This window comes from Anas acuta, chromosome 10, assembly GCF_963932015.1.
Source record: "Anas acuta chromosome 10, bAnaAcu1.1, whole genome shotgun sequence".
Taxonomy (NCBI): domain Eukaryota; kingdom Metazoa; phylum Chordata; class Aves; order Anseriformes; family Anatidae; genus Anas; species Anas acuta.
The window spans coordinates 18,174,729-18,188,275 of record NC_088988.1 but is presented as its reverse complement, the minus strand read 5'-3'; the positions used below and the strand labels follow the sequence as shown (position 1 = coordinate 18,188,275).

At 39.3% G+C, this 13,547-nt stretch overlaps 1 long non-coding RNA gene across 1 annotated transcript; it reads right to left on the bottom strand.

Moving 5' to 3' along the window:
- Window positions 1-7,600: 7,600 nt before the first annotated feature.
- Window positions 7,601-13,465, bottom strand: LOC137861937 (uncharacterized). Its single transcript, XR_011099934.1, has 4 exons — window positions 13,326-13,465; window positions 12,956-13,036; window positions 11,080-11,161; window positions 7,601-9,114 (listed from the first exon to the last, which is right to left on the bottom strand). It is a non-coding gene; the product is annotated as an uncharacterized lncRNA (long non-coding RNA).
- Window positions 13,466-13,547: the final 82 nt, after the last annotated feature.

The window sequence follows — 13,547 nt, the reverse complement described above, 5'->3', positions numbered from 1 at the left end:
GCATGGTCCAGCGCTGCAGCAGATTGTACCTGTGCCGGTATGATGGCAGCTGTAGGATGTCTCCTTCCACCCGTATACAAAAGGATGCAGAAATCAGTGGTACTTTTATTGCATGCATAAGGTTATTCACCATTTGAGCTGTTGCAGGGTTGAGACCTTGTTTAAAAACAAGATACTCAGTAAAAATAGTATGTTCAATTTTCTTTTTCAAAATCTTACACAGATTGTAAATTGGAAATGAGAGATAACACAAAAATGCTTAAGTACTGCATATGCAGAGGCCTCAGCTTTAGTAAAATGTTATGGTTTTATGCCTCTATCTTGTAATTCATTTCAGCTGCCTCAGAAGTAAAGACAGTGGTGTTTCAGGGGCTGATTGCAGAGGTCATAACCTTCTGCACACAATATATTGAACAATTCCATCATTCCTGCCTTCAAAGTGAATTAGACTGACATAGCAGAATAGAAAAAACGCTTAATAAACTGTGAGTTTTATTGCACACACACACAGTCTCTTAGGTATGCATTCAGCAAAGACTGAGTATGACACTATGATAGGTACACTAAAAAAGGCAATCTGTTCGTATTAATATCACCATTCACCACACTGAGTAAAAAAAAGCTGTTTTCACTTATTCTACTATTTATCCCGATCAGCTTTACATTCGTTAAGAAAAACAAACTTGTTATGCAAAGTGATAAATATGAAATTTAAGTGAATGGATCTTTTAGGGGTCGTGGTAGATGCAGTGCACTATGCCAAGTGAGGGATTCAGGAGACGTTGCCCTGGCAAGCCCTGGTCTGCGTGCATGTCCTCTGGCGAGGAGAGAAACTTTCCGCTGCGCTGCCCCTCCAGCTTCCTCAAGAGCAATGAGGGTGAGTGCTTCCAGGGGCCAGCTCATCAGCCCAGATGCTGAATCAGCCCAAGAATTTTTAGCTGCAGGGGAAAAATGGATCACAGCAGAGGACTTTCTCCTTGAAGAGAACTTCACCCTGTTCTAATCAGAGATGCAAATTTCTGAGGTACTCTGGGCTTCTTTAACAGTTCTCAGCATTTTATTGCAATAAGAAATGGAAATCACGGTCATGCTCTTTTCATCTTAGGCATAACCGTAAGTTAACCCTTTGATGTGATAAAATTTGTAAGGCAAATCCCCCAGCCTTTCATCCCCTTGAAAAGATCAGTGGCAAAGCCATCCAACACATCATGACCTGTGACTAGCACACTCTCCTTCACAGTACCCCCTATGAGAAAGAGAAGGATTAGTATCCCTGATTTCCACATGAGCTACTGAGCTTTAAGAGACTTAGACCAAATTCACCAGGACATCAGAGTGCCTCAAAACTTTTGAGACCCTTGAGCCCAGCTGAGCTTCTAGAATTCAGGACCAAGGATGGGAAGGAAAGCCTTAAATGCAGGGCTTTCATGCCTTAAATGTTGATCGTAACACAGAACCATTCTTCCACTATAGAGAAGTTCCTCACCATAAATAACTCTTCATTATCATCACTTGCTTGCTAATTGCTTTTGCTTTGCTGCCTGACTGTTTCATTATCATGTTGTACAACAACTGCTATCTTACTTTTCAGCCATATGTTGTCAGTCATATTTTTGCTTCCTGTCACTGCATTATTGTCAGGCTCTAAGCTGTTTATGACTCTCTGAAATGTGAAATTTTGGTCTCGTTCAGTTTTCAGCTAACCCTGCTGCTTAGATATAGGAATATCACATTTACCATACAGAGAGATTTATTTAAAAGCCAATTGTGAATTACACTGAGGAATCTGCAGTAAACCATGACAATAAATAATGAGAGGATGTTTGCCTGGAGGACTTCTCCCTAATGAGGTTTGGTCTTAAACAGGCATTCTGTTTGGAAATGAAATACTTTTGTTTCTTGAGATTTTCATGTTTCTCCCTACTTAGTAGAGTTTTCTGTGAGATTTTGTTAATAATTGACCATGGGGTCACTAATGGTTCACATTACATGAAAATGTGTGACTATGAACAAACTGGGGGGGGGGGGGGGGGTGAATATTGTTATATAGAATTCCATTTTCTGATATTTATTTATTTGTAACCTAAAAACTCTTAACAAGATAGTGCAGTTGTTTTGGAAGTAGGCATACCCAACTGTGCTTAAAAACACTGTGGACAGTTGTTAATTAGAAAATATTTGTAGAGTTCACATTTCTTCAGAGTTTCTATCTGACGTGCATCTCTTTATGTTGGTACCTTATTGATCCTTATGTGGGATCTGTTTTCAAATGAACTTTTCTCAGTGAACTCTCACTTCTGTAACTGTGGCATTGCCAGTAGTTGGCCCTCCAAAACCTGCTTTCCTTCACACGTGCAACCTTGTCTGCTCCTCCAGTTACACGCAGATCTATGGGGTAATGGCAACTAGTGGGATGAAAATGTGCCCCCACTATTCCCCAACCTCCATTGTTCTGGAAGGCCCACAAGAATAATTTTGCAGCACCATATTTTGGGCAAACTTTATTATAAAGAGTTACACATAATGCTAATGGAGGTTAATATGATGCATGAAAGGACAAAGAGTATTTATAGGGAATGATGCATGACTTATTATGTTTGTGAGAGGTGGGTGCAGTTCTCCTGACTCTCCTTGTAACCCTTGCCATCACATACCATGAGCCTATAAATTAATTTCCTATCTATTAAGAATAGTATACTATTTCCTTAAATATTGGTACAAGTAAGAACGTGAAACACTTTTTACTTGAGCAGTGGGATGCATGAGAGTGCTTACCTAGAGACCTGTCCAGTTCATTGGGCCTAGAAAGTTATTTGCTGGATGCATCTTGGACTCTGGAGAGTAGGTGGAGAGCCTGGTAATGGGATTGGAAAGCTACCAGACTCCAGGATTCTCTTGTGGACAAACTCCCATCAATACTAAAAGGTATCTGAAATGTATAGCAGGCCACAGTTACCAGAAAGTAATATCTATGGCTGATATTTTGGCTGGATCTTTCAGACTAAATTAACCTGCACCCTGATTTTGAATAACTATCCAGGATCCCTAGGTGAGATATTTCATCTCTGCTCATTAGCAGCTCATTCCCACACTAGGCAGAACTCTCCTTAAAGTAGAGCAAAAGAAAAGAATAATATTGTCAGACTCCTAAATTAATAAAGCTCTCTCCTGATCTAAAGCAGCCCAACCATTTACTTACTGCAGTGAGCAGCATGTCCTCAAGTTACGGAGATTGACAATGGAAAAATCTCTCTCTCCACCTCAGCTGCACATCTGATAGCCCTTAGGCAGAAGGCAGGTTTGAAAGGCTTCTAACCAGTAGCTGCACAGTGTCTGGTTCTTCAGGTAGCGTACGGTTCAGCAGCCAAGTTGAAAAAAATGCACCGCTCCGTTCCTCCTTGCCTTCGGCAACATCTGCTTGTGTGACAAAGTGAAAGCTCAGTAGTTCTGCACTTCAAAAACTAGTTTGATGTCTGACTTATATTCAGAGTGCTCGGTAACTCTGTGCTTTGCACTCACCTAACCGTTTTAATCTCTCACAGTGCAAGCAACTTGATAAAGTGATAATCAAACAAAAGATTGATAGAGGATGTAGCAAGCTTAACATAGCCCTCCGATTCTTCTACTGTGGAGTGATAGATTCTTCAAGAAGAAAAGAATTCCCCTAGTGGCTTCATTGTTTTCCAGGCATCTTTCTAGATGAACTTCTCCAACGGTAAAATCATTACAAAGTAGAAATACAATCTCTCCAAGGGCTAACTTGAAAACCTAGGCTAATGTAAGGAGCTATAACACAGTAATGAATCCTATAGGCAAAACAGGGCTTGTGACCAGCTTTATAAAGGGAAGAAATGGGAGAAAACATTCCTCTAGGAGAGTCAAGCCAGAGTATTATTTTTGACTGCCTTATGTTTTTGGAGGTTACAAAACCAAGATCTCTCCAAAAGTTGGAGCCCAAACTCTAAAATGAGAACCCCCTGAATGTTTTGAAATGTGAGCTACTACCTGTGTTGTATTTTTGAAAACTGAAAGGGAGTGCTGAGAACACTGATGCTTGGGTATTCTGAAATTTAAATCTGGAGCTGGTTTCAAATTTTACCTCTCAGTGGCAGATGCAGTATTTTCTGCTTCCATTCCTTCAGAGGTTGTTACAGGGTGCACATTACGTGATGAAAAAGGCTATGGAGAGAATAACTAATTCTTAGTCAAAAGAAAAGCAAATTTCTTTTTGATAATGACAGTAGTTAGATAGCTTAGTTAGAGATTTATAGTGAAAGTTTAGGAAACATACAGAAGTCTATGTGAAGTACTGAAAATTAGAGACATCTGAAAGAAATACTATTTGCTTTCATCTTTCTTAAGAAAAAATGCAATTGGAATCAATTATTTTTTAATTTTAATAATGGCTTATAACTATTTGTAAGATCACTTTGAGATTAATAATGCAGTTTATCCTTAGATAAAAGCACTGTTTGCCTAATCTAGAACAACAACAAAACTTAAAAAGTGCATCGTTCAAGTTGGAGTGAATCTTACAGTCATCCGTTTAGCAAACAGAAATTGTTACGGACAACGTAATATAATGCACTTTTTTTAATATAACTTAATTATAATCAAATCAACATGAAAAAATCAGTTTCTAATTTTGTTTTAATCCTTGTATATATGGAAAATTTTGGATGTCTGAAATCACAGCATTTCTACCATCTACAGAGAGATTGTGACATGTTTCAGCACCTTGCAATAAGCATTAAAAAAATCATAACAACCATGCTTGGTAATTCTACCTAAGTTTAAGTAAATAGTAAAATTATACTAGATGAGTGTCAAAGGCCATCAGAAGGCTTGAGCCATGCAGTAAACTGTGTAGCATGAGATTGAGATCCTTTTCAGAATGGTTGCTAAAAATATGGCATATTTCTTAAAATTAATAAATAAATATAAATACATACGGTTTTAATCCCATAAACCTAAACTACAAGAATTTATGGGTCATTGAAAAAGAAAAGAAAAAAAAAAAAAAAGTCAAATACTTGATAGAAGTGGTATCAGAGGAAAGCAGAAATAAGATGCTAACTTTGTCACTAAACAATACATGCTACCAAAAAGCCTTTGCGGGAAATGTCTGGCTCGCTTGAGCAGCCTGATGTTGATAATGAGACATGGATGAATTAAAGGTATTGGTGAGCCGTTGTGTTACCTGCAAGCATGCAGGGCTCTGTCTACCTTCCTTCAGCATCTTTTGGGGGTGAAGACATAACGTCTGCCTTGTGTAACAGCTAGCCTGGCAAACGACTCACCCTGTGCCTCAAAGATCTCTCTTAAATCTTGTCCATGTAGCTATTGCCTTCCTTTTTATGCAATCAATGTTACACTGCTAGGAACAAAATGTGGCCTCTTCAAACACTGCAGGAGTCACTGATTCTATATAGGTAATTATTACACAATATAATTATTTTATAATATATAACATTTGTTATAAAATTATTAATATTCATAATTATGAATTGAACATATAATAAAACTATATAATGTTCATAACAACCATTATATTATTGTATTACCTATGTTTAGGTTTATGGGATATATTTATTGTAATTGTATTATGTATGATATATACATATTTGATGTATTTACATTGTAACGTATGTGTTCATATTACTTTATGTACAGTTTTATATGGTTATATTACACATATATAACACCTATATTCCATATTTTATATGCTATATTTATAATTTATATGCTGTGCATGAAATATGAATTGTATTATACTTTATTATTATTATATATTTACTTAAATTTTAATATCTTGAGAGCGAGGGAGGGTGAAAACGACAACACAAAGGCTATAGGTGCTTTTCAGCTACTTGGGTGGGTTTGTGGGGAGAGGAGGATGGGTGTTAAATTTCATCTGTGTTTAGTTTTCTTTGTTTCTTGCTTTTTTTTTTTTTTTTTTGAGTCAGCAATAGCAGCTGCTTCTTTGGGCCCCAGCTAAGGCTGATGCCAGGAACGAGCATCTCAGATGTGAAGTGTTTGACATTGTGTAAGTAATGCAGAAGCAAGTTAACTCTAAAGAGCAAGCTAATGCTGTTCTCACAGGCTTTCTTTTTCGTCGGTGCTTTTGGGGTGTTTTTTGTTTGTTTATTTAAAGCACAACTCACCTTGACACCCAAGTTCACGTAGCTCAGCAGCACACTGCTATAAAAGGCAGCCAGCACCTGCTCTGCAGCTCCTGGGGTGCAGGGCCGGGGGTGCTGGCTTTTCTCTGCCTGCAGCACCCCGGCAGCCCCACAGTGGAGGTAACGCCCCAGCCCCAGCACAGCAGCCGCGCTCTCTGGCTGCTTCCCTTGCACAGAACAGGACACGGCTAATAAGGAGCAGGGTTTTGATGCTGCAAAATTTTCCATCTGTTGTTAGGATTTATAATTACATGCAGCTCACTGTGCACCTTCAGCGATCCATAATTGGTAGGCATTTGCCTCATTAATCATTCAGGTGGTGTGAGCTGCTCCATGCTCAACTGCAGCAGTTATGGTCAAATTTACATAGCCTTACTATGTTTTAAATCATTTACCACATGCAGTTTGTTTTTAACTTTGGTTGATCCTAAGAACATCTGCAGTTATTGTAGCAGAGGTGTGAGCTTTGGCATTTATTTTTTAATATCATAAAGAGCCACAAGATGGCACTGATTCCGAGGCACCTCGGCCTAGCTAGCCTCGTCCTAGTGCCCAGGAATAAGGTTTATAAGGTTTTGCCAGTGCAGCAGCTCAGTTTGGGCTTTATTATAATTATTTTTTTAAACTGCACAACTAGTTAGTAGCACCAATACTACCCAGCTTGTAGTGTGTTTTTTGTTGTTGTTGTTTGCTTGCTTTGTTAAGTGTTTTGTTTTTAAGCTATGGCTATGAAATGCTGTGATTCTGTGTTGCTATGATGACTGATATGGAGCTTTGGGTGTTCTTTTTTACTATAGATTTAATTTTCTCACATTACATGTGACGGGGTTTTGTTTTGTTTTTTAACTTTATTTTATTTTAGGCATTGGATAACATATATAAAAAGTATACAAAGACCAGACTGCAGAAGTCCACCAAGAACTGACATTTGTTATTCACTGCTATCAAAACGTAGAAACCAGTATTCATGGGGCACTCATGAGAGTGTGATTGTATGCTTGAACAAAGCATTTACTAAAGAAATGCTCGTAATGCTGTCAGTAGACAACTTTCTGTTGTGTTCTGTTGCTTCTTTCAAGAGCCTCTTCGTGCCATCATGCTGGTAAGTTCATAGTCAGTCAACACAGTCACTCACTTAGCAATGTTTCTGAAGATCCTCCTGTCCTTTAGCATTAGACACTAGCTCTGTACACTCCAGGTATTCCCAGTTGGTTTCTAATGTCTCGTGTCATTTTGCTGTAATAGTAAGATCCTGTTCATTACTTTAGATCAAACTGTGCTTTTTAAGCTGGTTATAGAATCAGGAACAGTGCTCCAGTGGCTCATTTGATTGATGAGTTGTAATAACTGTTTTCAGATCCCTTTGTTATGACACTGTTTTTTCAGTTACACCCATGTATAATAAATAGACTAACAAATGTATTATTTCATTCCTTTATTAAGTCATTAATTACATGGCAAGTTCTCTAACTGCATCAGAAAACTTTCTGGATAAAACCATTACACTGTCATTACCACAGAACTGTTACTTACTCCCTCTTACAGGGACAACATTCTTTTCAGTTAACAGACTTAGAGGCAAATCAATTTCTTTATTTTGCCTGGAAACCGAGCCTGGTTTGGCTATGGAAAAAAAAAATATCCTTTTTTAAATGCCTTCCCCATGTAAGAAAACAAACATACTAGACACATGCTGAAATAATACAGAAGTTGTGTTTCTTTAAAAATGGGATGAATCTCAATTTTTTCGCAGGTTTCAATCAAACTCTTAGCCAAGGGAAAATATAAAAAATACAGACAGTACTGTACAAATACAGAACAGATGTTTACATTTAAACATATGCCATTCAGCTGGTCAAAAAAATTATCCAGACACCAACATATCGAAGGCATCTTACTGACATTCGCTATCTGACATGCTTCCACTAATGAATACACACACTGGCTTTGAGAACAACCATGCAAATCATGTTTTTCCATATGAACAGTTTATCAGACAGTCAGATTTGTGCCTGTACAGGAAGGTGTATTTTGGATTTCCTCTGGAGGCTGTACCATGCTGTAATCATACAGTATGCCAAATCAGGAGAAAGTGTGTCAAAACATTCACGCCCTCTTATTTCTATTTAGACCCAGGAATCGAAGCACATCTGCTTACAAAGGAGAGTCAGCTTGCCACCTCTGCCGTACAGTGTTACATTACGGCTGTGGGACACATTACCCCTTCTGGGACAGTAACTTGTCTCCTGAAGAAGGCTGAGGGAAGAGTAGCTAGAACAGCCCGGCACATTTTAGCGTGCCATGCTTCAGGTTCTTTTCCTCTGCAGTGAAGATTTTCTTGGTTTCTGCAGTCCTTCAGAATCAGAGTACGAAAACCAAGCAGATTCTCCCAGCTTTTCCAAACACAGGCCTTATTTGCTGTAACTGTTCCGTACCATGTTACTTGTCTCACAAAGGGACCCCAAAAACAACAGAGACCACTGCTGCTGCTGCGCTGTTCTCCCAGAGGCAGGCAAACAAACTAGATAAGACACAACGCACTATTCCCAGTGCTAGTCTCAAAACCAACAGCTCAAGTTCCTTGGCATATGGCTCGTGGTTCCATTGTATGGGAGGTTACTACTTTGCCATAGCAGAACTGGGCATTAAAGCCTATTACAGGGCTTGGTCAGGCCCGTACAGGGTTAGATGCCGAGGTACTCAAGCTCTGTAAAGACTTGAGCATACTTTAAAGGAAAAAGCATCACTTCAGGTGCCTGGGGAGCTTTGCTGGCCCAAATCTAAGGTACTAACCTTAGAGTCAAGGAGGTTCTTGTGGGATCCCCCTAATGGCTCAGCTGTGACATTAAAGGAGGTTATTAGGATTTTTGCTTTAGAATTCGGTGCCTAAACTTCTCCTGTATTCTTGCGGGGTAGTTGTTCAGCTCAGAGCCTGTGAAAGCAAGAACACAATAAACAAAGGCCATACTGAACTTTACACAGCTACCACCTTGAGGAAGGCCAGGCTGTTGCCAGAGATTTCCTGTGCCCACTTATGTAAATAAACAATTTAAAAAAAAAAGTCTGTGTGAAGCTAAGTTTATTAGTACTTTTCTCTATTAAATAACTATCTCTCCATCAGCATGTGTTTGAGTCTAGCAGGTCACTCATCATTTTAGGCCTCAAATGCTAATCAGCTGAGGAGGGTGTACTGGGTCTGGCTGGAATGTTAACTTTCCCTGCAGCAGCCCACACAGTGCTGTGCTCTGCACTTGTAGCTGGAACAGCAGTGTTACCACACCAGTGTTGTGTCTGCTGCTGAGCAGTGCTGGCACAGCATCGGGCCTCTCTCTAACCCTCCTAGGGGGTGGGCAAAAAGTGAGAAGAGAAACATCACCAGGGCCTAACCAACCAAAGGGATATTCCATACCATGTGATGTCACACTCAGCAATAAAAGGTGGAAACAGGAAGAAGAGGGGAGGGGTGGGCTCTCGTTGGGAAAACGTTGGTCCTCCTCCTGAACACCAGATACGTGCGTTGAGGCCCTGCTTCAAGGACGTGGTCAATCATCGCTCATTTGTGGGAAGTAGAGAGTAATTTCTTTCCTCTGCACTCCCACATAGCCTTCATTTATTTTATTTGTTTGTTTTCCTCCCTTCTTTTTATTTTCCCTTTCCCCCTCCCTTTTCCCCTTTCCCTTTTTATTTCCCTTTAGTTAAATTGTTTAGTTCATAATAATCTATTTAATTATTATTATTAAATTTAATAAAAATTTAATTAAATTAATTTTAATTAAATTATCCTTTAATTAAATTATCCTTATCTCAACCCATGAGTTGTTCTTTGCTTTACTTCTCCCCCTCCTCATCTAAAAAGAGGGGGAGTGAGAGAGCGGTTGTGGGGTTTAGCTGCCCAGCATGGTAAAACCACCACAGAGGGTTTCCCTATGACTGTACCAAATAAGGAGCAATTCTGAAGTGTTATTCCTTCTCTGGCCATTTTTAGAGCCTAATGCAGTACACTTGCTCATCCCACTGATGCCCGGACAAGGCTTTCAGCTCATAGCTGGCTCACATGCTGCCACTTTGGAGCACAGCGAGCAAGCTGTCCTCCCTCTGTAGGGACACAAGTACATCTGTTGCTCAAACTCAAGGTGCTGAAGATAGGCAGCACACTAACTGGCGTTCAGTGTAAAAATGCCAAGTGAGTTGCAGGTTTGATTGCAAGAGTTGACGTGTTCTGTACCTGTGGTCCCAAGCTTTCTGTCTTTAAATAAAAATACCGTTAGTGTTTATAGAGTTTCCCTGGTTTATTTTATCAGCCTCTCTGTGTGCTCTCTCTGGTATAGAGAAGGGAGGGGAAAAAAAGGCCATATATTTTCTTTTAGTCACCAGTTGGTCCTCCTTTAAGGACCTTGTAAGACATTTTTTGTGTGTATTGTTTCTCTGCATATGTGGGCAGCTTTACTACTTCATCCCCCTCAGGACCACTTAACAACATCAGCAAAGCAATTAAGTGTAGTTTTCAGGAAAATGCCAGAGGCATTACACTGTCTGGATGGGAGTCTCAACCCAATTATTTTCAGCTAGTTGTGAACTGTGGAAAGTGGACTTTACTTCATTATAACTTCAGTTCCCACTGATTAAAAGTCTAGTGTGTTACAGACGGTAAGGAAAAATGAAACAATTAAACTTTCCATCAATAAAATTGCTGCATATTCTTCAACATAGGGGTTTACTTCTCTCCAGAGAAGTGATTAAAATGAACTGATTGAACTATAATTTGATTGACTGAAGAGCCTCAATCCATCGCACTAAAGCTTAAATTCCATCTTATTGCTCTATTTAACTCTGAATATAAAAAATTACTGGCAGTCTTGCAAACCCCTTACGCAGTCATCCACATGAAATTTCTTACCGTTCATGGGCTGAGGTGGGTTCTGTTCTTTCTCTGCTGTGTGCACATGATTCACAATGGACTGAAGAAGAGGCAATGACACCTAAGAAATGACATTAATATAGCTTTAAAGGAAAAAAAAAAAAAAAACCGACCTATTAAAATGACCTATCAGGTATCTTTTACCTATAACATAACCATTTGGGGATTCTAAACTCAACCAGGGATAGAATTAACCCAAGACACTGAAGAGAATAATTGTCAGGTTATATTCAACTGTTGCAGCAAAAATTTGCGTATTCGTCTGAAGAATGCAGCTGTGATGCACCTTCCTACCACAGGTCTGCATTCAGCAAGGTGTGGAGTTACCAGACGCATAGCTGTGTGTGTGTGCATACATACGACTCTTTCCCTCAAGGAGATATTAAAGAGGCACACTTCGGCTGGTCTCAAAGGTAAGTTGTGCTGGCTATGACTCCAGATGCCTGGGTTCTAGGCCAAAGAACACAGGGCCTGGGTTGCTTTGGACCTGGGACAAATTTTTTGAAGGTTGCTTATTCATCTCCACAGATGAGTAAGTCTGGGACTCCTATTGCACTAACGAAAGCCAGTTAAGAAACACAGAGATGCTCGCTATTGTCAACAGGTTACTATGATACAGCAAATACCTAGATTAGTGCTCCTCCTCTGCAAATGTAACTGAAATGCTATTACCTATTAGAAGGTTGCCACTTTATTGCATGACATTGAATTTCTCAATTCCTGCCTTCTATTTTGAAATAAAACACAGCATTGGAAATACAGCTGCACCAGAATAAAATGGAATTAGAATACATTATAGTGTTAAGTTGCAGCAAGGACACATTATGTTGTTAATTAAATGAATTAGGCTAGGTAAGATGTGCAGAAGAAGATGGGCAAGAACACCTGGGTTAACTATTTAATGTACTTATTTTCACAGGCAGCTCAAACTCCAAATGAAGTCAATAGATGTTTTCCCACTAACATCACCAAGCACTGGGGCATGCATTCCCTGAGCTGTAATATTTACTACCAAGCTCAGTTTGCTGTTGAGCTTTGCTCTTCTGGTTGTCTAGCTTCATAATCAAGCAACAGCTCTGATGCACAACATTTTCAAGCCTTGGATGCTGCCAGTCCCAGTCTTATAGGGATTTCTGACCACACTTAAGGGTTACTAACTCAACAAATTTTTGGTCTTGTAATTTAAACATAGGAAATACCACAATTCTTCATATTTGTTAGCCAAAAACTACCAAGACTGCACTGGAGTCACTAAGGCAATATTGATCTGGTAAAATGCTGCCACCGTCTAATTTAGAAGGAACACCTTTGACAAATTATATTTGGCAGTTAATGATTGCCTTGCATTATTGGCCTTTTCTTTTGTTTCCTCTTTCATTTTGATTACCAATTACTATGTTATCCTCTACTTCACCTCCACATTTGTAACTTTGAATAAGGATATGGAGCAACTCACAAATTTCTAGGTGCCCCTGAAGACTGCAGGATACGTACTACATTCCCTGTGCCTGGTTTTATGTACACACACCAGAAGTACATAGGGCACCAAACAGCTTAAATGTCTATTAGAATCTTTCCGTTCTTACTCAGATACGTTCTCTCAATTATAACACCTTTGTCTGCAAAAAGGCTGCAGAAAAAGGAGCTGTGTTTGAAGTTATTTTTATCTTATTTTCTTTCAGGACAAGAAATGTTTATTTGACAGCAAAAAGACAAGCCCCAAGTGTGAAACCAGCCTCAAGACTTCTCTTATTCCTAAATTAGAAAGCGGTAGAGATCTTACAAACCATTTGTTCATCTTTCACAGTGCTCTGACATCCACGGCTGCAAGAGGAACATGCAAACGGTTTCTTACCATGCTGACAAGAGTCACAAGTAATCTGGGGAGTGTGCAAACAGCATCAAGGGCAGAGCACGGCCTTCTTCCAAGCCCAGCCTGTGCAAGCAGATGAAGGGGAAACAGGAACCATGTGACCCAAGGAATTGCTTAAGATGTCCCCACAGAAAAGCATCTGTGTATGGACAGGAATCTGCCAACAGCTTCACCAAACCATGCTAGACTGGCACATCATGGAAAAAAAATTAAGACTGATTCAAACTGTATCTGCTTTCTGTATTTGTGGGTTTCCTGACAGATGGACATGACTAACCACTCCCAATTACCAAACAGAATGTCATTTTGCTATGGCTGCTGCCAATCATGCAACTGACTTCTCTGTACTCACCCAGGATCAGCATTTTCCTTTTTCTTTTTTTCCCCCAACAGGAAGCTAATTTCAAACTCTATAATTACAAAAAAAAAAAAAAAAAAAAAAAAAAAGTATAAGCCAGCAGATTTATGTTTGAAAAATACAGTGCTATAATTACAGAGAGATCATCATTCTCAGTTTTTGAGGAAATGTGATTACTGCAATTTCTTCATTAGGTTATAGCTTCACTATTTAAGA